The 25,285-nt window shown below is 45.1% G+C and overlaps 1 long non-coding RNA gene across 2 annotated transcripts in view; it reads left to right on the top strand.

Moving 5' to 3' along the window:
• Positions 1-2,649, top strand: part of LOC308581785 — a 3,618-nt gene extending 969 nt beyond the window's left edge. Inside the window, exons 2-3 of one of the 2 annotated variants that reach the window (XR_014005281.1) lie at positions 398-533; positions 1,882-2,649. This is a non-coding gene — a long non-coding RNA (uncharacterized lncRNA). Of the gene's footprint in view, positions 1-6; positions 534-1,881 lie in introns of those variants that run through there. The other variant, XR_014005282.1, reaches the window with a different exon arrangement.
• The last annotated feature ends 22,636 nt before the right edge of the window (positions 2,650-25,285 follow it).

Below are 25,285 nucleotides of genomic sequence, written 5' to 3'. Positions count from 1 at the left end.
TCTGAATAATGTGGATATACAATCCTTTGGCAACTGTTAAAGCCACTACAATGGTGTTTACTTTGGAGTAAGCATGCAGGATCAGACTCTTAAGCTTGCAGAGGTCACCTGCAGCATCCAGAATTGTGGGTGCCTGTCAATGAATGGCAAAGTTGGTGGAGTGGTTTAGGAAAGGCAAACTTTCTCTCAGCCTCCATCCAGCCTCCCACCCCTCCAATTTAAGATCATGTATGGCTGCCTATTTGCTTTAAGGTGCTGGCACTGGTCTTCAAAACACTAAATGGCTTGGGACCCAAATAGCTGACAGAATTTATCGAGAATTCAAACTTCTCTACTGTATGAGAAAGTAAAATTGAGTCCTATCAAATGCGGTTTTTTCTTCCTCTTTTTCTCTCAGGTCTTCCTTTCCCCTCTTAAACTGGATACTGAAGGTCATTTCTGTTAACTTGCAATAGAAGTTATTACTGTAGCACAAACTCTGATACTTGTACATACACAATGGGGAAAGAGGAACCTTGCAGCCTGGAGAAAAAGTGAGTTCATTCTGTCTTCTTATTTCCTAATTCCTAATTGCAGCTACTCTCTCTAGCCCCATTCCAGCAGATGGAGTTATGAAATTGGCTACATTAGATTTCAGGCAGCACCTGGTATTGTCAATTTCATTTCCTTAAAATATGTTCTCCAGTGTGACAGAAAAGGGCAGTATATACTGTTCAAATAGGAAAAACCTAGAAAATGTTTTTCAAATCTTCTGGCCATGGAGGAGCAGATACCTCTGTGCTTCCCTACCCTTTTTATTTATTTGTATTTGTTTGGAGAAAGATCCCCTGCCTTTCCAAAGCTTTCTCACAACTCAGAGCAGTTTACTCTGAAACTGAAATACAGTGGTACCTTGGGTTACATATGCTTCAGGTTACAGACTTTGCTAACCCAGAAATAGTACCTCGGATTAAGAACTTTGCTTCAGGATGAGAATAGAAATTGTGCTCCAGCAGCGCGGTGGCAGCAGGAAGCCCCATTAGCTAAAGTGGTACCTCAGGTTAAGAACAGTTTCAGGTTAAGAACGGACCTCCGGAACGAATTAAGTACTTAACCCGAGGTACCACTGTACTACATTCCCATAACAAAACCATAGTTTTCAAAGGCTCATAGGGAAAAGCAGATATGAACACATTGCAACACTGTGGAAGTGGGGGGGTGTTTAAATAAGAAACTTTAATATTTTGTCTGGGCAGAGGCTGAGGAGAAGGAAGAGTGTGTTACCCATCTCCAGCGATGTTATACCCAGTAGCTTATGCAGTGATGCCAATGGGTATCCAATGGGTATCCTTTGCAGCCATTCAGACATATTGCTGCAGAGCTACTTGGGCTGTCCGGTGTTTCGCTTTGTGTCATGTGCTGCTTTAAGGACTACAAAATCCTGAAAAGCTAGTTTGTCCAAAAGCTATGGCAAAACATGTACCATAAACACTAAAAGACCTTCAGTATTGCCTGTTATAACAGCTGAAGTGCTACGGTGCTGGGCTGGATGCAAAAGCAAAACTTCATGAGCATTTGAATTAAAAGCCACAGAAATGCTGATTCTAACACAGTTAATAGGATGAAATTGCCTATAATGATATGCAGACTAGAGATAACCAAGCAAGGTGACGAGAGCAGTTTTAAAAGCTATGCCCATGCTATTTTCATTTACATATTTATCAACTGCCCTTCACTATAAGATACCAGGTCAGGTTACAGCACTAAAACAATATTTAAAATGGTTGAAAGCCAAGCCAGTAGAATTCCAGTAGGATGATGGTGTCCAAGTATGTTTACCTGGATAGACAAGCATTTCACAGAATGGTAGAGTTGGTTTGTTCAACATTTTTCTTTCTGCAGACATGAAGTCATCTTGTGCCATGCTCTTCTTGAATAAAAATGATCACCACCAGAATAGAACTGGGTCTAGTTTACAGGTAATTTCCAAGCAAATAATCAACATTGACAGAAGAGGCCTACCAAAATTGATCCAAATACAAACTCTGAAGCTTCAAGTTTTGACTCTGCGTTTAAACTGACAGCCAGCTGGTCAACTGTAACCAGGTGAACTTTGTGAACTTCCCACCAGACGTTGTACACCAGGCATCTTTTCCTCCCATGTGCCTCCCATGTGCCTCCCTGCCCCAGACTGTACACAAGAGTCTGAAAGCCTTGAATCTCTTTAACAGGCCTAATATGTGCTGCATGGGGACAGGATGGCAAATCCTAAATCACAAAGTTCAGCGAAGAACATAATTTAAATCTGCATTTTGTTTTCCTCAAATAGAAACCAGGGGAAAACAATAAAAAGGGCATGGTGGCAGGAGTCAGAAGGGTGGGAGAAGGGAATTTCCTCCACATTCTAAATGTTAAAAATGCTGTGTAGCTTTGCATTTACAGAATAATGTATAAACTGGTCCATTATTAGTTTCGAACAGAGAGGCAGTGAGAGATTCCAAGATGATTCCAGGCGGTATATATTAAAGTGCCCAGGGGTACAGACTTTCCTCAGGGATATTCCAGGCTATTTTCTGAATGTTGAGCTTTTAGTAAAGGAAATATGAAGAAAGTATTGGCAATATTCTCTCCCCCAATTGCTCATTAAAGAATAAAATGTTTCCACCTTCCCGTATTCTAGCCGTTGAGCTCAATGACCCTGGGATAACTGACAAACATGGCTGCCTCATTTCTTTTTAAAAAAAAAACACCTCACTTTAATTGTATTTTATTTTACTTGTATTTATTAACATGCTAGGCTACTGTGAGGGTTTGATTAGCTGCTTGTGCGTGAAAACGTGCTCCCTCAGAGTTTGTGCGCCCCCACAAACCTCCGTGTGTGACGGAGCTCCTCAGACATGTCTGCTCTAGTCACTAGTAGAGTCCGACAGTGGCTGTCTGCGGAAGCGTTTCCAGCAAAGAAGTTCCTTAACGGAAACGCGTCTCCTGGACTCACGGCGTGACAGTTTCCTGCGAGGTATGGGTCTCCCTATGGGAGACTCCGATACCTCCCCACTGTTCTCGCTGGAAGCCTCCCTGAGCCCTCCCTCCTGCTCGCATTCCCTCAGAGACCCACTCCTCCCCCTGCTGGTCCCTGCTTCAGCAGTTGAGTCTCTTTCATCCTGCCTGAGTCCCTCCACCACCTGATGCTCTGATGGCAGTTCCCTGACATCCACCTCCCCTCCAGGGCCCCCCTCACCCCCTCCCAATTCCTCCCCCCTGGGAGGTGAAGGGCTAAAACCCCGAAACGAATCTTCCTCATCTTCTGACGTCTCGAACAATTCTCTCCATCGATCGTCGTCCTGGCCAGCTGAATCCTCCTCCTCTTCAGAATCTGGGAACCCCTCCAACTCCTCTTCCTCGTCGGTGGTGGCAAAGTATTCCCTTCGGAACCTCGCTACAGGCTGAGGTTTACGTGGGAACCTCTGATGAAAAGTCTCTATTAAAACCTCGTCATTGACATCCTCTGCCCTAACCCAGGTGTTTTCCGACTCCGGTTCCCCTTCCCACATTACCAAATACTCTACTTGATCTCCCTTCCACCTGGAATCGAGGATCTCCGCTACATGGTAGCTGTGTTCCTTCTCCTCCATTGCTGGTCCCCTAGTGACCCTCCCCTCACTGTCTCCTCTATACGGTGACAGCAACGACCTGTGAAAAACTGGGTGCAGCTTCATGTGGTTCGGTAACCGGAGCCTGAAAGCCACTGGATTGACCTGCTGTATGACTTCAAACGGACCCAGCCTTTTGGGTCTTAATTTCTTACAACCTCCTTTGAATGGCAACCCTTGGGTTGACAGCCACACCTGGTCCCCCACCCTGATGCTTTCACCTTCCCTTCTGTTTTTGTCTGCTTGCCTCTTATATTCCTCCTTAGCCCTGTTTAAGTTGAGTTGGAGCTGGCGATGGATCGCTTCCATTTCTTCCACGAACTGTTCTGCAGCTGGAACGCTCCAGTTCTCCCCCTCCCCCCCTGGGAAGGCTCTGGGATGGCACCCGTGATTAGCCAAAAAGGGGCTCATCCCCGTGGACACGTTCTCTGCATTGTTGTAGGCAAATTCTGCCAACGCCAGCTTCTCCACCCAATCATTCTCTCTGTCATTAACATAACACCTCAAATATTGTTGGAGAACCCCATTTGCTCTTTCCGCCTGCCCGTTGGTTTCAGGATGACGGGCCGTCGAGAAATTAACCTCTACATGCAGTAAGCTCATGAGCTTCCTCCAGAACCTGGAAGTAAATTGTTTCCCTCGGTCTGAAACCACCCTCAAGGGGGCGCCATGCAACCTAAACACATTCTCTACAAACAATTTGGCGGTTTCTTCTGCTGTAACCGCATGTGAGCAGGCTATGAAGTGGGCCATTTTAGTTAACAGGTCTACTACAACCATGATGGCTGTTTTCCCTCTAGACCTTGGCAGATCAGTCATGAAATCTATTGCCACTGCTTCCCACGGTCTCTCAGGTGTGGGCAGTGGTTCTAATAAACCAGCCGGCGCCTGCCTCTCCCCCTTGGCTCTTTGGCATTGTTCACACCCTCTCACATACTCCCGCACATCTTCCCTGACCTTGGGCCACCAAAATTCCCTGGTAACCAGCCACATGGTTTTGTGTTGCCCAAAGTGCCCTGCTGTGGGGCTATCGTGCAGCTGCTTGAGTACTTTCTCCCTCAATTCCCCTTCAGGTATATATAACGCTCCCTTATAATACAATGCCCCATTTCTCTCCTCAAAACCACCGGGTTTGTCTTCCTCCCCTCTGAGATCCCTGAGTTTCCCCTGGGCGTATGCATCCTGCACCGTACCCTCTACCAATTCCCTTTGCCCCACCAAAGTCGCCCCACACACCCAGCGGTCCTCTGGAATGATATGGGTTTCTTCGGGTGCTCCCTCCCCCTCCAAATATTCAGGTTTGCGTGAGAGAGCGTCCGCCCTAACATTCTCTGGGCCTGGCACATAACAAATCTCAAAGTTAAATTTGGAGAACTCTTGGGCCCATCTCAACTGCCTTTGGTTGAGCACTCGCGCCGTTCTCCAGTACTCTAGATTTTTATGGTCCGTGCACACTTGCACTTTATGTTGTGCACCAACTAGCAGATGCCTCCATCTCCGGAACGCCTCATGAATAGCAAGCAGTTCTCGGTCGTACACCGTGTAGTTCCTCTCGGATTTGTTCAGCTTCCGCGAGAAGAAGGCACACGGACGCCACTCCGACTCCTCCTTCCCCGGCTGCAGAAGAAGCACCGCCCCTATGGCTCTGTCAGATGCGTCTGTTTCAACCCTTAGCTTCTTTCGTAAATCCACATGCAGAAGTTGTTCTTCAGAGGCGAAGGCCCTTTTCAGTTCCTCAAACGCTCGCTCCGCCTCCGCCGTCCATACAAACTTCTTCTTACTGCTGAGACAGTCAGTGATGGGCGCCGTCAGATGGGCGAAGTTGCGGATGAACTTACGATAAAAGTTTCCAAACCCTAGGAACCTCTGCACATCCTTCTTGGTTTTGGGTGTTTTCCATTCCAGCACTGCCTGTACCTTGCCGGGATCCATGGCCAATCCCTTGTCTGACAGGCGGTACCCCAGGAATTCCACCTCCTTGGTATGGAACCGACACTTCTCCAGTTTGACCCACAGCCTGTTGGCTTGCAGTCTGCTCAACACTTCTCTGACGTCTCTCACATGTTGCTCCTCATTCTCAGAATACACCAACACATCATCTAGAAAGGCAACGCAATTCTTGTAGAGCAAAGGGCCCAGCACGTGGTTCATAAAAGATTGAAAACACGCGGAGCCTGCTTGTAATCCAAATGGCATAACGAGGTATTCAAACGCCCCCAAAGGGGTAAACATGGTGGTTTTCCATTCATCCCCTTTCCTTATGCGTATCAGGTTGTACGCCCCCCTTAGATCCAGCTTTGTGAAAATCTTTCCCTTCCTCACCATGGTCAAAATATCATCAATTCTGGGCATAGGGAACGCCACCGGTTCAGTCACTGCATTCAGCCGCCTAAAATCACATACAAGTCTCGGCTTGTCCGCATTTTTTTTGTCCACAAAGAACACTGGGCTCCCCCCTGCTGCTTTGGACTCTCTGATGAAGCCTCTCTTCAGGTTCTTGTCAATGAACCCTCGCAACTCCTGCATTTCCCTGTCTGACATGGCATACAACTTGCCCACGGGAAGCTGTGCTCCAGGGAGTAAATTGATCTGACAATCAAAGGGTCTATGAGGTGGTAGTTGGTCAGCTTCCTTCTCGCTGAACACGTCGCTGAGATCTGCATACTGTGGTGGTACCTTCACCTTCCCCATTACTTCAGTCCCTGCTAGGGTGGCTTGGGCCCCTACTGAACCCTTCTCCCCTTTGCAGTGTTCTAGGCAATGTGCTGAACCAAAGGACACCACTCTTTGATGCCAGCCAACCAGCGGATCATGTAGAGCTAGCCAGCTCATTCCCAAAATGATGGGAGCGCCTCCCAGGGTGGCCACATTAAACGCTATCAGTTCTGTGTGCCTTGCCACCCTCATTATCATTGGGACAGTCTGCAAGCGGACTCCTCCTCCCAACAACTCCCTGCCATCAATCGTGGTCACCTGCAGGGGGTTGCTTAAAGGGATGGTCTGTATCTGGTGTTCAGCAGCAAACTCCTTGCTCATAAAATTGCAGGAGCTGCCTGAGTCCAATAGCGCCTTTATTTTTAGGGGGTGCCCATTCTGCAGCTCTAGCGACACTTCAATCACTAGAGCAGGTCGAGGAGCTTCTGGCACGGGCACTTTCACTGCTCTTTGGCCTGGCTGCAGTGCCCCAATTGTGGCAACCAGGCGTTGGCTTTTACCTGCTCCGCTCCCCCTTCTTCTCCCCCCTCAACAGCTCCCACCATCCCTTGCCATTCCTTCCTCTGGGGGCAGACTCTGGCAAAGTGGCCTGGCTGTTGGCAGAGATAGCATTTCCGGGGGCCCTTTCCCTCCTTCTTAGCTCCCTCGCTGGTTTTTGAAAATGCGCGCGCGCGCGCTGTTCCGATTTCCATCGGCTCTGCCGGCGGGAAAGCTGGCTCAGGAATGTCTGGAATGCGGAACTCCTTCCAACGTTCCCCTCTCCCTTCCCGCCTCTCCAAGGCTCTTGCCTCCTGCCGCGCTCCTATGGTCAGCGCAGATTTGGTCAGCTGATCCATAGACTCCGCCCTGGGGCTCCGTGCCAGCTCGTCTTTCACCCCCGAAGAAAGACCTTCTTCAAATAGCATTTGAACGGGTGCCGCCGATAAATCCCAACTCAGTCTGTGAATCAGCATGGTAAACTCAGTCCAATATTCACGGACAGATCGACTCCCCTGCTTACAAGCCATTAGCTGTCTGCGCACCACCCCTTCCTCAATATCGCTGGAAAACATGATATCCATTGCACGAAAGAACTTCATTGTGTCCTTTAGTATGTCATTGTGCGTTGCCATTAGGGGTCGAACCCAGTCTCTAGCCCCTTTCTCAAGATGCCCAATTACAAGAGCAACTCGCGATTCCTCATCAGGGAACTCATCGAACTGCACATTAAGGGCATATTGCATCTCTGTCCTAAAAGCATGGTAGTCCTTGGGGTCCCCCCCCAAATTTCTGCACCAATCCTGGTACCTTTCTGGGGAATTGAGTGGCTCTCCCCTTCTTGTCTGCATCCTGAGCCCTTCTCTCCTCCAGCCTCGCCGTCTGCAGGGCCAGTTGAACCTCCAACGCTCGGTATCTATCTTCCAAGCTTGGACCAGCTCCAGCCCCTGCTCCTCCGGTTCCGGTTGGTTCGCTCATGATGCCTTCTCTTGCACAGGCAGCGTACAAAGACTGTCGGACTGCTGTGAGGGTTTGATTAGCTGCTTGTGCGTGAAAACGTGCTCCCTCAGAGTTTGTGCGCCCCCACAAACCTCCGTGTGTGACGGAGCTCCTCAGACATGTCTGCTCTAGTCACTAGTAGAGTCCGACAGTGGCTGTCTGCGGAAGCGTTTCCAGCAAAGAAGTTCCTTAACGGAAACGCGTCTCCTGGACTCACGGCGTGACAGTTTCCTGCGAGGTATGGGTCTCCCTATGGGAGACTCCGATACCTCCCCACTGTTCTCGCTGGAAGCCTCCCTGAGCCCTCCCTCCTGCTCGCATTCCCTCAGAGACCCACTCCTCCCCCTGCTGGTCCCTGCTTCAGCAGTTGAGTCTCTTTCATCCTGCCTGAGTCCCTCCACCACCTGATGCTCTGATGGCAGTTCCCTGACAGCTACCTATATGTTCTGGCTGCTCTGCAGTGTTTCTCTGATCTCCTAAAACAGGCTTCCTCCAGATGTTTTTGGCCTACAACTCCCATGATCCCTAGCTAGCAGGACCAGTGGCCAGGGATGATGGGAGTTGCAGTCCCAAAACATCTGGAGGGCCGAGGTTGAGGAAGCCTGTCCTAAAGTCTCACAATAAAATGTCTGGCAACAGATTTGGTTCTTTGTTGTTCTTTGAATGTATTAATCAAGGATACCACTGACTGGTTGATTTTTAAAATTTCATGGGCACAGCATAAAAAAACCATCTAAAAAGTTATGGAAATCTAAAAGACTTCCTGATGAGTTTTACCGCTCAGTGTGCCTGGAATACAACCTTTGTAAAGCCTTGATGTGAGGAAGAAATATGCCTGAAAGATGTTGCTTCAAATATTCTTTTCTTATTTCCTGCATGCATGTATATCTGAAGTTAAAAAGATGTATGTGCTGTTGTCATACAGGAAGTGATTTTGGTTAAGAAAAAGGCTTACGTTTTGAAGTGGTACCAGGTTTCAATGGTAGATAGGCTTAGTAAATTGTAAGCCAAAGAAAACTTCTCTTCGGTATAGAATTAGACCACAATTTCTGTAAGCTTAAACTAGGTCTCTAATTATAGATTACACTCTTAGTCAAGCCTGAAGGTTATAATTTAAAACTGTCATAGCAACTATAGTTCAAGTTACACAAAATCCTGTCATGGGGACTTAGTAGAAGCATGAGAACGAAACCTTTAAAATGTAGTCATGTGTCTTTTTAATGGGTTGGGATGAAGCAAAGACAAACAGTAAACTCAAACAGAGGGAAGAAAAGGAGACAACCTCCGCCTCTTCTTAACAGCAGAGCGCAATTGTATCAAGAACAGGATGTGCATTTATTTAAAAGCATTTCCCAACCGCTGTCCAAAACACACACTCAAAAAGGAAAAATAGATTTATTAACATATACAGTGTGGTAGTGAACTAGCTGATCATGTGCGAACTTCTATGGAGTCTGGAAGTATGTCCCATAAAAAGTTTGGAAGATGGTGGGTGATAAATATGGAAATATAAGCTGCCATATGCAAAGTGAGACCATTGGTTCAGCTGGCTCAGTATTGTCCACACTGTGCAGCAGCTACTCCACTGTGTGGGTTGCAGGCAAATATATTTCCCTGCCCTATCTGGAGATGCCAGGGATTAAATTTGGGACATCGTTAGTTAGTTAGTTAGTTAGTTAGTTAGTTAGTTAGTTAGTTAATTTATATTCCTCACATTCAGTATGAGTTTATGCTCTCAGGGCAGCAAAGAGAATCATAAGAAACAAAAGCTACCATTTTTGAAATGAAATAGATTGGAAAATCAAACTGTTCTAAGTTAAAGAATGCTTGCATTCACAGTTCTTCAACTGGGAAAACAGAAATGTTTTTGTCTGACATTTAAATGATAGGCAGGCCTCTTTGGGGAGGGCATTCTCAAGATGAGGAGCCACTACAGAAAAGCCTCTCCAGTTACTATCACCCACTGAACTTCAGATCAGATGCATAGCGTGGGCAAGGGGGCTATTGCCCTGGATACAGCTTTTTTTGAGGCCACATTTTGCTCCTCACACCACCCCTGCCAGCACTGCACTGCTTTGTGAGTCGGATCCCTCATCCCAGCAAAGCGGCGTGGAGCTGGCAGGGCATCAGGAGGACACAACAGGCATGTGCCCTTCCAATCAGCCCAGTCAAACCGATTTTAAGGGCACCTGCCTGCCTTGCTACGTCCTCCTCATGTCACCCTCCGCACCACCACCACCCTGGCGTGTCTGTCCTGGGCGCCTTGAAGACACATTCCACTGCTGCTTCAGATGGTGCAGTTCCCTGGAGAAAGATCTCAGATGATGATCTCAGTGGATGAGCAGATTGATACAGGAGAAGGTGGTCCAACAAATATATGCATGGTCGTCTTCTTCCTTGGCAATCACTCATAGCCGAGTAAGATTGTCTTCCATAAACAGGGTTTTAACAATGAGTCCATAAGTGACTCTGGAGGCCAATTCTGGATCCCCACGTCCTTCCACAGTGGAGACATTGGTTTCCGGGTAGGAGTTGATCACGGTGTGGATTTGCCAAGCGAGCCTTCCTCTTAGCACATTTCTCCATTGCGTCCTGAGATCAAGTGTCTTCAAAGCCCATGACACTTTTGGTAAAGGCTGTTCTCCAATTGGAGCGCTCACGGGCAAGTGTTTCCCAATTGTTAGTGTTTATACTACATTTTTAAAAATTTGCATTGAGACAGTCTTTAAACCTCTTTTGTTGACCACCAGCATTATGCTTTCCTTTTTCAAGATTGGAATAGGGTAGTTGCTTTGGAATACGATAATCAGGCATCCACACAACATGACCAGTCCCACGAAGCTGATGTTGAAGAATCATTGCTTCAACACTGATGAGCTTAAGCTTTAAAGAGAAACCACTTTGAAATGAGATGAGAAACTCGTAGGGAGCCAGTGGAGTTGTTCCAATGCAGACAATACAAGCTCTCTTCACCAGATCCCTGATAGCAACCCAGCGGCCATGTTCTAGACTAGCTTCAGTTTACAAACAATCTTCAAAGGCAGCCCTACATAAAGGGCATTTTAGTAATCCAGCCTCAAATTTACAACAACATGGATAACTGTAGTTAGGCTATCTTTGTACAAGAAGGGGATCATAGTTTACCTATAAGTCTCAAACTGATAGAAGGTCCTTTGGACTACCAAAGCTACTTGAACTTCAAGTGATCAAGATGTCATTTCCCAATGTTGGTATCACATCATTGTGTTCAAATTCTTCTGCTTTGGAAATAATATATGTATTTGTCATGGAATTCTACTTAATATTGATCCAGAGCAGAACCTCAATGTATAGTTAGCAGAGTAAAAACTTAAGCACGTTGCAGGATTCCCCCCCAAAATAGACTACTGAAGGCAAATGAGCATAATGGTCACAAATCCAATACATTTAGGATTGGCACTGTCCATAAGAAAACAAGTTGCAGCAGACTTAATTTAAACTTACAATAACTTATAAGTCTAAACTTTAACACTAAGCAAACTATGTACAGAACCCCACCCCAGAAGGAAAAGAGATAGAAAGAGAAAGTGAAACCCAGGCTCCTTCTGGCCTGACTTTTATAGTCAGCATGACTGAAACAGATAAGAGAACCAGTTTAAGCCAGCTGTACTCAGCTTCTCTGAAGGAATAACCCAAACATCATTAACTTTCTGCTTGTTTCTTTCACACAGAGAAGCTTCCAGGACCCTCTAATTAATTAATTAGAATAGGAAAGATATCTACACATCAGATTGATACTTTCTGCACTAAGAAATGCAAACTGACAGTACAGTGGTACCTCGGGTTAAGTACTTAATTCGTTCCAGAGGTCCGTTCTTAACCTGAAATTGTACTTAACCTGAAGCACCACTTTAGCTAATGGGGCCTCCCGCTGCCGCCACGCCGCCGGAACACGATTTCTGTTCTCATCCTGAACCAAAGTTCTTAACCTGAGGTAATATTTCTGGGTTAGTGGAGTCTGTAACCTGAAGCATATGTAACCCGAGGTACCACTGTATGTATTGTTGTTTTTAGCTCTCCTTAGAAACTCCCCTTAGGCAAATGGCTGGTTATTGTGAGAGCGCAATGTTGGATTAGATGAGCCACACTGGCCGGATCCAGCAAGGGTCTTCTCAAGCCCAGCTCTGCATGGCAGCCATGGCAGAAGGGGGAAGGTTGCAGGGTGTAGGCTGCAGGCTGGCACAGAAACTGGGTTTAGATCGGGCCCAATGGCTATGATACCATTTGGGGATTCAGTGCTTTCTCTTGCCCCCTCTCACTCTGGCAGGGATACCACCAGTAGGTCTACCACCTGCCCACATTTTCAGCAGAGCTGACTAGGACCACTCTGCTAAATCCAAGGCCCTCGCAGCTCACCATAAGGAGTAGCAGGTTGGATTGTCCTGTAAAATAGCAGGGTGGGGAATGGTGCTTCTCAATGCAGATTTGTTGCACGCAAGCTACCAGTGAGGAAAGAGTAAGCATACCTAATTATAGTTTTAATTGGATATAAATACCTGATCAACAGATTTAATATTCAGTGGAACCATCTGGCTACTGCAGAAGTACATAATATATTTGGCTTATTAGTGAGAAGCAGAAATGGGGGGGGGGGGAGAGAGACATAATAAAGAGGCAATGAAAATTCTTCTCTAGCTGAAGTGGCAAATTTCTGTCTTTGTGACAGTATTTAATAATGTTCTAATTGTACCAGCACTGTGAAGTTATAAGTAACTCAAGTGTGCAGTGATGATTAGAGGATCACAGTTGGCTAAAGACATGTATCCAAGATTAGATTAATGGAATCTTTATTTAGCATAAAGTTAAAATTGTTTCATGACAAAGCCAAAAAGAAAGAAATGAAAATACCCTATTAACATTTTCACAAGCATTTTTCTTTTTAAATTGCTGCTAGTAAAGCTTTTCTGCTATACCATTTCTTATCTAGAAGCATTATTCTTATCATATTTGCCCATTTTTTCCACAATACATATTTATTTCATTAGTATGTCTAGACAAGAATGTGAAATCACCCTGATGCCATATGTTTAACTGTTTATTTTATTTTAGTATGACTGTAGCTCAGCTGAATGCCTACTATTATTAAATCTTCTGAAAGAACAAACAAACATTTGAACTCTCTGACACCTCAAAAATGTAATACATGTTTAAATTCTACAGTAGGTAATAAGGCCCAGCAATTTCATTCAGGCTTAGCTGTGAAAGAGTTGCACAAAATTAATGTAAACCTCTGTTATAATCCTATACTTGAGATCTGTGGCAGAAGAGTAACAGGATTTGGCAGAAGCCCTTCTATGCAAGTAGAATGCCAGATATACCATTAAAAAGATGCTGGCAGAAAATCCCACATGCCCCATGAAAATAGGCTACCAGCAGACTCATTCCACTGGTATAGATATGCTGGCGCAATGGCCCAAAGAGGGTGAAGTTTTGGGTAGAACATGAGCAACATACATATGCTGTATCCTAGTAGCCTTCAACCTTTTCAGACTCCAGTACTCACCTTCAGCCCAAACATGCATTTTGGGACCAACTACTTAAGTTTTTCACCATATAGTTATATGGTAGCTGTACTACTGTTGCGACTCAGTATTGGGTCTTAACCCACCAGTTGAAGACCAATCCTCTACTCCAGGGGTGGGCAACTCTCAAGAGACTGTGATCTACTTTCAGAATTAAAAACTGGCAGTGATCTACCTCCTTTTTGGGAGAGGGGGGTTCAGCTCAAAGTTGTTGAGCTTTTTGTGTGTCTTATGGAGCGAAAAAACAGCACTTAATACAGTGGTGCCCCGCAAGACGAATGCCTCGCAAGACGAAAAACTCGCTAGACGAAAGGGTTTTGCGTTTTTTTGCAAGTTTGTTTCCTTTTTCTTAACGCCCTTAATACAGTTGCGACTTGACTTCAAGGAGCAACTCATAGAACGCAGTGTGGTAGCCTTTTTGGGGGGGTTTTGGCAATTTTTGAAGCTTTTCCAAAACTTTTCCGACACCGTGCTTCGCAAGACGAAAAATTCGCTAGACGAAAAAACTCGCGGAACGAATTAATTTCGTCTTGCGAGGCACCACTGTAAATCTATATAATTGAAGACTTAGGCTGGATATATAACAGAAGACTTAGGCTGGATCTAGACACATCAAAGAAGCATTTCATTTAAAGGTGTTGCAAACTTCATACAGGGAAATCCCGTTGGCGAAAGACAGGACTCCACAGCGCCATCTGATGTCACAGTGTTAAAACGCATATAAAGCGCTTTTATCTTTACGAATGTAGCTGAGTCCTTAGTGGTGTAGGGAAAAACATTACCTTTTCCAGCTGCCGTCATGCTGGAGACTGAAACAATGTCATGATTTGTTAGAACCACTAATCTAGAGCAGTATCAGAGAAGGTTTCAGTTACCCGCTACTGCATAGCCAGATGAGTAATGCAATCACACACCTACTAAGTTTGTATTTGCAAGCCAGCACTGATACTAATGAACAAACACACTTTTGTTCTACACTAGTGGATCCTGAAATGAATTTGCTGGCAAGGAATAGTTGCACCGAAGGGTCTTTCAGTTCTCTTTTAATTATTGAAGCACTTTATCATTGCAGGTGCATATTATTCAAAGTGTGAGGGCTAACCTTTAAAGCCTTCTTGATGGCCTTGGTACCTGAAGGAATGCCTGGCCTCCACAGGAGCCTGCCCACATGCTGAGTCCTTCTTGTGGGATGTAATCACTATAGCAGTCAAATACAACATTTCCTGTTTGCCTAGAGTGGACATGCAGGGGAATGTTACTCCAGCCAGGAGGACTTCCTGTCACACCTGTCTGGAGGATCCTTCCCCTGCGTGTGACCAGGTAGATGGCCGTGGCCCTGGGAGACCCCATAAAAGGGCTGGTCACGAAGCCACCTTCCCTTCTTCCATTTTTTTCTCTTGGACTGCACTGATGGCTCTCAGCTAGCAGCACATGGGTCCATCTTCACAAAGGGTGTAAGCCACATTCTGTAACTGTAACTACCAGCCAAAGCCTGCCTTCAGGGATCATACTGTGAACTGAATGTAAGTAAACTTCTCATTACTTATGAAGAAGACTGTTGTGTCTTTATTCTTTTAAAGATTGAACAAAGGGGATTTACCAGGAATAAATTCCAATCTGGACAAGCCAGATTGGATTGCTTAACTCAAGAGAGTCAAACGAATCCACCAACCAGCTTCCTGCAATATAAAAGGGTAATGTACTCTGCTGCTGACTCACCAGCGTGAGTGAGGAAGGATAATATTTAATCAATATATCCTCTCCTACTATTCACAACATCCCCACACTTCTCTGTCTTTTCCCCAGGTGTGCCTTGCCAAATGAGGTGAGGCAGGTAGTGAATGGGAACAGTGAAGACATATTCCATTACAGTTAGAATGGGTAAAGGTAACTTTTGGCCTTCCAAGTGTTGCTGAACTACACCTCTCATCACCAATGACCGTTGGCCATGCTTGCAACCAGCTTGAGGTGAAACAGGAAGGTGCCGCCCTACCACCTCCCAACGCCTCCCTTACCTGGGTTGTGAGGCAGTGCCTCCAAAGCAGGGACAATGATGACAGGTTTCTTGCTGGAACTCACTTCCAGAGGTGGGGCACCCATGGGCTGGTTATTCCACCTGAGGTGGCTGCCTAAGCCCATCTGCTTGCACCATCTGGAGAGCCATAGATTCCCCACACCTTACTGTATGCTTGTGAAATGTGGACCACTTATAAACACCATCTCCAACTCCTCAAAAGATTCCATCAACGGTGTTTCCAAAAATTTTTAAACATCACTTGGGAAGATAGGCGAACTAATGCCAGCATACTGGAAGAAGGAAAGATGACCAGTGTCAAAGCAATGATTCTTCAACATCAGCTTCGTCGGACTGGTCATGTTGTGCGGATGCCTGATTATCGTCTTCTGAAGCAACTACTCTAGAAAGCATAATGCTGGTGGTCAACAAAAGAGGTTTAAAGACTCTCTCAAGGCAAATCTAAAAAAATGTAGTATAAACACTGATAAATGGGAAGCACTGACCTGTGAGCGCTCCAGTTGGAGAACAGCCTCTACCAAAGGTGTCCCGGGCTTTGAAGACGCTCGAACTCAGGACAAAAGGGAGAAACGTGCTAAGAGGAAGGCACACTTAGCAAACTCTCACCATGATCAACTCCTGCCCAGAAACCTATGTCCCCACTGTGGAAGGACGTGTGGATCCAGAATTGACCTCTACAGTCACTTACGGACCCACTGTGGAAGGATGTGTTCATGGAAGACTATCTTACTCAGCTATGAGGGATCACCAAAGAAGAAGAAGAAGAGACACCTAAATTAGAAGAAAACCATTCTGTGTTTTTTGTTTTGTTTTGTTTTTCAAAAAGAGCACAAAGGTTGATAACATCCCATCCGCCCAGTGTAATCTAGGGTGAGAATTTTTAGCATTGGAGAAATGAAGGTAGTAAATGGTCATTTTCAAAATCTCATCCATTAAATACACACAGAAGCGAGGCTGGAACTCTGAAGCTAAGCAACCTGATTTGGAAGCATATGGCTTTGGAATTCATGGCATTGAACTTCCAAGTTAATGTATGAGGATTTGGACGTTCTGTTCACTAAGCTGGTGATACTGTTAAGTAATGCCCAGGGCTGGTCTTCAATAGGTGTGGTTTGTGGACACTATGAAATCTGATTCATCCTACTTTGACTTTATGAATAAGGATTATACTTGAACACAGGTAATCACTACTCGGAAACTGTAGCGGTAAAAGTAAATCATAAAGGGGAAACCACAGGAAACCTCTTGTTTGTTTCTCAGACAGATGAATCATTGCAGAAAAATAGAAAGGGCTTCATTCCACCCCCACCCCCATGAAAGAATAGTTGCAATTAATGGTGACCTATTATTCCAAATAAAGGTGCAATCTCCTGCTGGAAAAAAAATAAAGCACAATAGCTGAGTCTCGTGCAACTTTTGGAGATGGTAAAGTTCCCAAGTGATTAACGTACCCTGACATTTTTCTGTGGGCGCACTCTTAAACTGTGATGAGTTAGAACTGCATGGGCTACAAAGTGATTTGCCTGGAAGGGAGGTGTTATGTATTCAGTGGTCTATGTTTGCCTGAGCTTGAGTTTAGACACTAAGGATTCTGAGCTCCTGTGTTCTGATTCGATACATGATTTCCAGTCACAGAACAGTTCCGGATTTGGGCCTCTGCCATTGGCCCTTAAACTCTGAGTCATGATTTGCAGCTTGGAAGTTTAGACAGCCAATGACGTTGGAAATGGGAGTGGCCCAGGCCTTCAGAAATGTATATAAGCAGTTGCTTTGCCCCTGTTGTCCAGTTCTGTTAGTTCAATAAAACTTCTTGCTGTTATCACTGTGTCTTGCCTCATGGGAACCCACCTACACTTCAGGATGGGTGTTCTAAACTGATTACTTAGAAATATTTCTTCATTTCTTTGCAGGAATGTGTCAACCTTGAGCGTCCGTGGACAGGACAAGGTATGCATACAATAGCAAATTTAAAAAATCTAAAAAAATAAACGTATGCACATGCACACACCCCAATACATTCATGCGTAGGTTTATGGGAAGTGGATTATCCTTTTCCACCTGTGCTGTGATTTCAAAAAGCAATTAAAAATCCCCCACAACCCTCCAAAGCTGCAATTTGACTCAGAAAGGAAGTTGCCAGGGCTTTGACAGGAACACCAGCCTGTCCACAGGAAACCCCTGTTGGGTCTCAGGAACCTTTATGGATTTGTCATTCTAACTACCAACCAACCTTGCAGAGAGGAATAATCGCCATAAGCCTAACCTTCACTGGGAATTGACCTGACCATTACAAGTGACTCAACAGAGAGATCCCTACTCTCAGATGACCATCTTCTTGCCCAGATGGGAATACCAGATTGAACGTATATCCTGTTAAATGGGTCAGGCAGGCTGATGACACCATGGATCAGCAATGCAGCCTCAGCAAAAATATTGGAGTTTCCCAGATCCGATCGCCGTGGGGTTGTCAACATCAGATCTCAGACCACTTCGGTCAGCTTAGGCTTTGGGGAGACTTTCAGGCATTCACAACACACTTTCCAGTGACAAGTTGTTGAAGTGTTTTATTATAATAGTCACAATACCAGACTATCTCTTTGTGCAGCTTTGTGCATCGTCAAGAAGCTGGGTAAGTGGGAAAATAAATCACTGTTCCTTGCTGATGCTTTGTCGAGAGTGCTGTGTTCCCTCTGTATTTAAGTAACCATGTATGACCTAACTTACGAATAATCTTTCCTATTATAGGCTGGAACAAAGCTGGCTGCTAAATACATTCATTATAGGCTTCAAGCGCTGAAACGGTTCTTGGTTGTTTTCAATGGAGCCTAGGAAATACATTGTTGGTTGGGAAGTTAAAAGCTGCAGAAGCCTTGTGCTGTTTACAACTCGCAGCTGTTTCCCTGCCTTCTGAAGTGTCAGTTCCAGTCTGTTCCAGCTTTGCCGTTTTCAGTTAAGGCCCTATCAGTGTGTGCCTGTGCAAGGCAGAACCCCCTGAGAGATATTCTAAACATGTCCCTGAATGCTCATATTGTAGACAGATAGATCTTTTACTTGTGGAGATTGAAAGAAAAGCATGCAGGCAATAGTTTACTCAATGGCTCCCTAAGAGGTAAGACATTCAAGTAACCTTAATCATGTTGAGTCACCTGTATTTTATGTTCTGGTTTATCTGGACTACACTGTGGCCCCCACCTCACCACAAAATTTCTGCCTACAGGGCTGGTAAACTCTGGGCAATAGTGGCAGCTTCGCCTCCCAGGTGAGTAGCTGCTTGGGGAGGAATTTCCATTGGGCCTATGTCACAGAAAAGAGTTAAACAAACCAACCAACCAACCACTCTTCCACAGGCCATGGGACCAGTCCCTATCATAAGCACTCCAATGGCAGCTATTTCAAAAAAGGACAAACCCATTAAATGCATGTACACACAGGGTGTGATGTGGTGGTGGTGCCACAGAGGTAGTAGCCCCGGGCACAAAATTTGTTAGGGGCGCAAAATTTCAACACCTGGTGCTGCCTCAATACAGCTACGTGCTTCCGTCGCTGGGCTCTATTGAAAACAGCTTCTCAATGAGAACCAAGAAGTGACCTCTCCAGGCAACAAAACAATTCTTCTTTTCCTCTCTCTGCAATCTCTTGGTTGATGCGGACACCTTAGGCAGCAGAATACTCATGCATGCTCTGTCTGTTTCTCTCCCTCCACTCCTCCACATTGTCCCGGGTGCAGGCAACCCATGCTATGCCACTGCGTACACATATGATGTATCCTTCAGAAGAGCAGAAAATGGAATCCTGGCTAGGAATCAGGGCCACTGTAGCCATGCTTTTAAAGCACAGGTGTTCTGGATGCAAACAATGGCCTTGAATAGCGGGGTATCTTCCTTTTTGTCCTCTGGGACATAGCCATCATCCAGCTGAAATCTAGAGATGGGTTCTTCTGAAAAAATCTCAACATCAAGCTTATCTGCACAGATTTTTCTTTCTTTCTAATTTCCATCTTACGCCTTGATCCTAATGAGAAGTGAGTTATTAGGAACATGAGAAGAGTCCTGCTGGCTCAGAGCAAAGGCTCATTCAGTCAAGCTTCCTGGTCTCACACTGGCCAACCGGATGCCTGTGGGAAGCCTGCAAGGCTTTTTTATTCTCACTATTTTACCAAATTCTATACAGCTATACCCTCCATGTTCTCAAAAGTAACTGCACCCACCCAAAAAGATACTACAATGCATAGGACTGTATAAAAATACTTACCTATTAATACTTTCAAAATTAAGTTGCAGAAATAAAGCCTTTAATATTTATTATACATACTATAGGAGACTCTTGAGAATCCCATGGACTGCAAGAAGATCAAACCTCTCCATTCTGAAGGAAATCAGCCCTGAGTGCTCACTGGAAGGACAGATCATGAAGCTGAGGCTCCAATACTTTGGCCACCTCATGAGAAGAGAAGACTCCCTGGAAAAGACCCTGATGTTGGGAAAGATGGAGGGCACAAGGAGAAGGGGACGACAGAGGACGAGATGGTTGGACAGTGTTCTCGAAGCTACCAGCATGAGTTTGACCAAATTGCGGGAGGCAGTGAAAGACAGGAGTGCCTGGCATGCTCTGGTCCATGGCGTCACGAAGAGTCGGACACGACTAAATGACTAAACAACAACATACATACTGTATATGTTTAGGCTTTTTGCATACAGTTTTATGTATAATGTTGTATATAATTATCGTTCTGGAGGTCTGTTCTTAACCTAAAACTATTCTTAACCTGAAGCACCACTTTAGCTAATGGGGCCTCCTGCTGCCGCTGCACCGCCAGAGCACGATTTCTGCTCTCATCCTGAAGCAAAGTTCTTAACCCGAGGTAATATTTCTGGGTTAGCGGAGTCTGTAACCTGAAGGGTATGTAGCCTGAAGCGTATGTAACCCGAGGTACCATTGTAGTCAAGTTTTTTTTTAATGCACAAGTGACTTGGACATAAGAGAGCTCATGTGATTAAAGAGGTGGTTCAATGTGGCTGCTTAATCAGCTTAAAGTGTTCCCAGTATTCAGTGATTAATTGTTTTAACTCTAAATTCATGGAATCATAGAATTGTAGAGTTGGAAGGGACATCTGGTCCAACCCCCTACAATCCAGGAATCTCAACTGAAGCATCCATGACAGATGGCCATCCAACCTCTGCTTAAAAACCTCCAAGGAAGGAGAGTCCACCACCTCTCGTGGGAGTCGACACAACTTTAAAAACAGTTCAAAACATTTTAAGGTGACCAAATGATAAGAAGGACGCGGGTGGTGCTGTGGGTTAAACCACAGAGCCTAGGGCTTGCCGATCAGAAGGTCGGCAGTTCGAATCCCCGCGACGGGGTGAGCTCCCGTTGCTCGGTCCCTGCTCCTGCCAACCTAGCAGTTTGAAAGCACCAAGTGCAAGTAGATAAACAGGTACCGCTCTGGCGGGAAGGTAAATGGTGTTTCTGTGCGCTGCTCTGGTTTGCCAGAAGCGGCTTAGGGCTTAGTCATGCTGGCCAAATGACCCGGAAGCTGTATGCCGGCTCCCTCGGCCAATAAAGCGAGATGAGCGCCGCAACCCCAGAGTCAGTCACTACTGGACCTAATGGTCAGGGGTCCCTTTACCTTTATATGATAAGAAAGCTCTGTTGATGCTAACTTCTCTTTAATAGCCCATGTCACACAGTCATGCCACCATATGGTACTTGTCGTCATCACATGATCCACCGGGCAATTATGATGTCCCTAGACCAGTATTGTAAATAGGAACTATGTATTCTAATTGCATTTATGTTTTTCTTTTTTGTAGTCCAGTAACCCCTGGAGGGCCACAGGTTTCTTTTTCTAATTCTTTAATTGAAGTTTTTATCTCTACGAAATAACAGAAAAAAGAAAAGTTTACATATATGTACATGTTAGTAACACAAAGCATCCCACCACCTCACCCCACCACCATCACCATTGGTTCGACATAACTCGAAATGTGAGTTAAAATCTGACTTCCTTAATTCTATAACTTATCCTTACAGTTGTGTTGTTACATTGTATTTGACAAATATTCTGATTTTACTAAGCTTTTCCCCTTACAAACTTTGTACTTTACATATCAATATTTCTGTACCGGAGCAGTGTTTTTTCGTATATTCATTCACGCAACTCCATTCTTTTATTAAATTTTGATTTGTTTGACCTCTGACAGCTGCCGTCATTTTGGCCAATTCAACAATTTCATTATGTTTTTCGATGCTCACCAGGAGGAAACAAATGTAGTAACACACTTTCATGCCTAGAAATTCATGTGGTTTGTGGTTTCCGTAGTTCTTGTGGTATTATGGTTTCCTTAGAAGCTACGAAATACACCCACTGATTGCTGTGCTGTGTCGCAGGTCCCACCAGCCCTGTTATATACACACATATATGCACAGAAAACTCACTCTCTCCGCCCCCCCCCCCATTAAACTCAGGGACATTATCATGAGCCATGAACTGATATCAGCTAGTCACCTGCATGTGTTTTCTAAAGCCCATATTTGAATAATATACAGGAAGGGAAGTAGATTATTTCAAGTGACAGTGCTCAGTACAAAAGAGAGGTCAGTTTCCAGGAAATGAGACAGATGCATGGAAATAAATTTTGCAATTTTATTAGCTCCATTCATGCATTTTATATTAGGTTGACATTGGTTGGTGGAACAGATATGTGCTGTAGCCTGCTTAAATTAACTGATACGTATAAATATGAATTAGTAGCAAAATTTTGTAGTATCCAGTCTCTTTTCTCCAATATCTAAGTAAGTTTCTCCCTGTCAGCAAAAGATGACTGTTATTGCACTTTAAATGCTGTGTTTTTAGTAACTATGTTTTTTATAGATTGTATACCCCAAAAAACACACAAAAACAAATAAGAGAAAACCTGAATACACATCCTGCTCACATAGACTTGGGTCCAAATAACTAAAGAGAAAATGTATTAGGGTTTCTCTTGGAGCTTTTGCACTCAAGCTAGTGGAAAGGTTTACACAAGTCTGTGCAAATGGAGAAATTCTTCTGGATTTGAGGTCACGTTTAACATGAAATGTACTTTTGCTAAGTCAGAAACAGGTCATCATGGAAGAGGCTTTACTTTGGAACCTACCCAAAGTTAATATTTATAGAATAGTTTAGATTATAATGTGAAAATTATAGACAGAGGGCACAATTCTTTCCCTCTGACACATATGTCTGTGTGCATGCAGAAGGAATTCCTACAGGCTTTCAACCCCACTGCGATTTTGAGTGCAATGCACCACTCAACAGCAATAATTCAAAGCTCTTTTGTACCCCGCATAGAGGTTCTTCAGCAGTCTCTGGCACACAGAAAACACTTGCCCCTTGTGGGAGGCAGGACTGGGCAAGAGCAGATATGGGGATCCATTGGTTCTGATGATGTTGCTGAACCAAAGCTCCCATCTGCTCCAGCAGACATGCCCAAGGGTCAGGAATGATGGGAGTTGTAGTTTGGCAATGTCTAGCAGCACATATACTAAAATTGGAATGATACAGAGAAGATTAGCATGGCCCCTGCGCAAGGATGACATGCAAATTCGTGAAGCGTTCCATATTTTTGGGACGTGGGTGGTGCTGTGGGTTAAACCACAGAGCCTAGGACTTGCTGATCAGAAGGTTAGCGGTTCAAACCCCCGCGATGGGTGAGCTCCCGTTGCTCGGTCCCTGCTCCTGCCAACCTAGCAGTTCAAAAGCACGTCAAAGTGCAAGTAGATAAATAGGTACTGCTCCAGTGGGAAGGCAAACGGCATTTCCATGCGCTGCTCTGGTTCGTCAGAAGCGGCTTAGTCATGCTGGCCACCTGACCTGGAAGCTGTACGCCGGCTCCCTCGGCCAATAAAGCGAGATGAGCACTGTCGAGAACCAGCTCGACATCAGTAAGAAAATCAGTAAGAAATCAGTCTCACACCAAGATGACTTGAAGAAAAAGCTTTGGCTTCAGCCGTGCCATGTTTATTGTGTGCAGTAAGAAATAAATCATCCTTTCTCCTCCAGCACTGCGCTTGCTCTGCCTGGTACTCAAAAGTACCAAATCAAAGGAATGTAACCTTGCTTTTGCCCACAGACAAAGAGAGTGTTATGCTACGTGAGCCAATCATTAGTCTAGCATGAGGTGTTCACGTGCTCATCAAGCTCTTAACAATATCTCGTGCTGTAAAATCACTCTGCAATAATAAGAACTCTGCTCATGCTCTTATGTACAAGCAATCATTTTCCCACAGAGCACCGCAACCCCAGAGTCGTCCGCGACTAGACCTAATGGTCAGGGGTCCCTTTACCTTTAGTGGGCACCGGTTCCCCACATCTGAGCTAGAGGGTGAGGACCAAAACAGGAGAAGGAAGTTCTCATTCAACATGGGTAGTATTCCTCAATGCCTTCTTTGCCTCAGTCTTCTCCGATAAAGAAAACAATGCCCGACCTGAAGAATTTGGAGCAAATGATTCAGCAAAGGAAACACAGCCCAGAATATCTAAGGAGATAGTACAAGAATACTTGGCTAGTTTAGATGTATTCAAGTCTCCAGGGCCAGATGAACTGCATCCAAGAGTATTAAAAGAACTGGCAGATGTAGAAGAAGAAGAAGAAGAAGAAGAAGAGTTTGGATTTGATATCCCGCCTTTCACTCCCCTTCAGGAGTCTCAAAGCGGCTAACATTCTCCTTTCCCTTCCTCCCCCACAACAAACACTCTGTGAGGTGAGTGGGGCTGAGAGACTGGCCCAAGGTCACCCAGCAGCTGCATGTGGAGGAGCGGAGACACGAACCCGGTTTCCCAGATTACGTGACTACCGCTCTTAACCACTACACCACACTGGCTCTCGTGATCTCAGAACCACTGGCAGTCATCTTTGAGAATTCCTGGAGAACAGGCGAAGTCCCGGCAGACTGGAGGAGGGCAAATGTTGTCCCTATTTTCAAAAAGGGGAAAAGAGAGGACCCAAATAATTACCGCCCAGTCAGTCTGACATCAATAGCAGGGAAGATTCTGGAGCAGATCATTAAGCAAACAGTCTGTGAGCACCTAGAAAGGAATGCTGTGATCACCAATAGTCAGCATGGATTTCTGAAAAATAAGTCATGTCAGACTAACCTGATCTCGTTTTTTTACAGAATTACAAGCCTGGTAGATGAAGGGAACGCAGTGGATGTAGCCTACCTTGATTTCAGCAAGGCATTTGACAAGGTGCCCCATGATATTCTTGTAAAGAAGCTGGTAAAATGCGGTCTTGACTATGCTACCACTCAGTGGATTTGTAACTGGCTGATTGACCGAACCCAAAGGGTTCTCATCAATGGTTCCTCTTCATCCTGGAGAAGAGTGACTAGTGGGGTGCCACAGGGTTCTGTCTTGGGCCCGGTCTTATTCAACATCTTTATCAACGACTTGGATGATGGACTCAAGGGCATCCTGATCAAATTTGCAGATGACACCAAACTGGGAGGGGTGGCTAACACCCCAGAGGACAGGATCACACTTCAAAACGACCTTGACAGATTAGAGAACTGGGCCAAAACAAACAAGATGAACTTTAACAGGGAGAAATGTAAAGTATTGCACTTGGGCAAAAAAAAAAAAATGAGAGGCACAAATACAAGATGGGTGACACCTGGCTTGAGAGCAGTACATGTGAAAAGGATCTAGGAGTCTTGGTTGACCACAAACTTGACATGAGCCAACAGTGTGACGCGGCAGCTAAAAAAGCCAATGCAATTCTGGGCTGCATCAATAGGAGTATAGCATCTAGATCAAGGGAAGTAATAGTGCCACTGTATTCTGCTCTGGTCAGACCTCACCTGGAGTACTGTGTCCAGTTCTGGG

Source organism: Podarcis bocagei (assembly GCF_964188305.1).
Source record: "Podarcis bocagei genome assembly, chromosome: 1".
Classification (NCBI taxonomy): Eukaryota; Metazoa; Chordata; class Lepidosauria; order Squamata; family Lacertidae; genus Podarcis; species Podarcis bocagei.
This window is presented reverse-complemented; position numbering and strand designations above follow the sequence as displayed.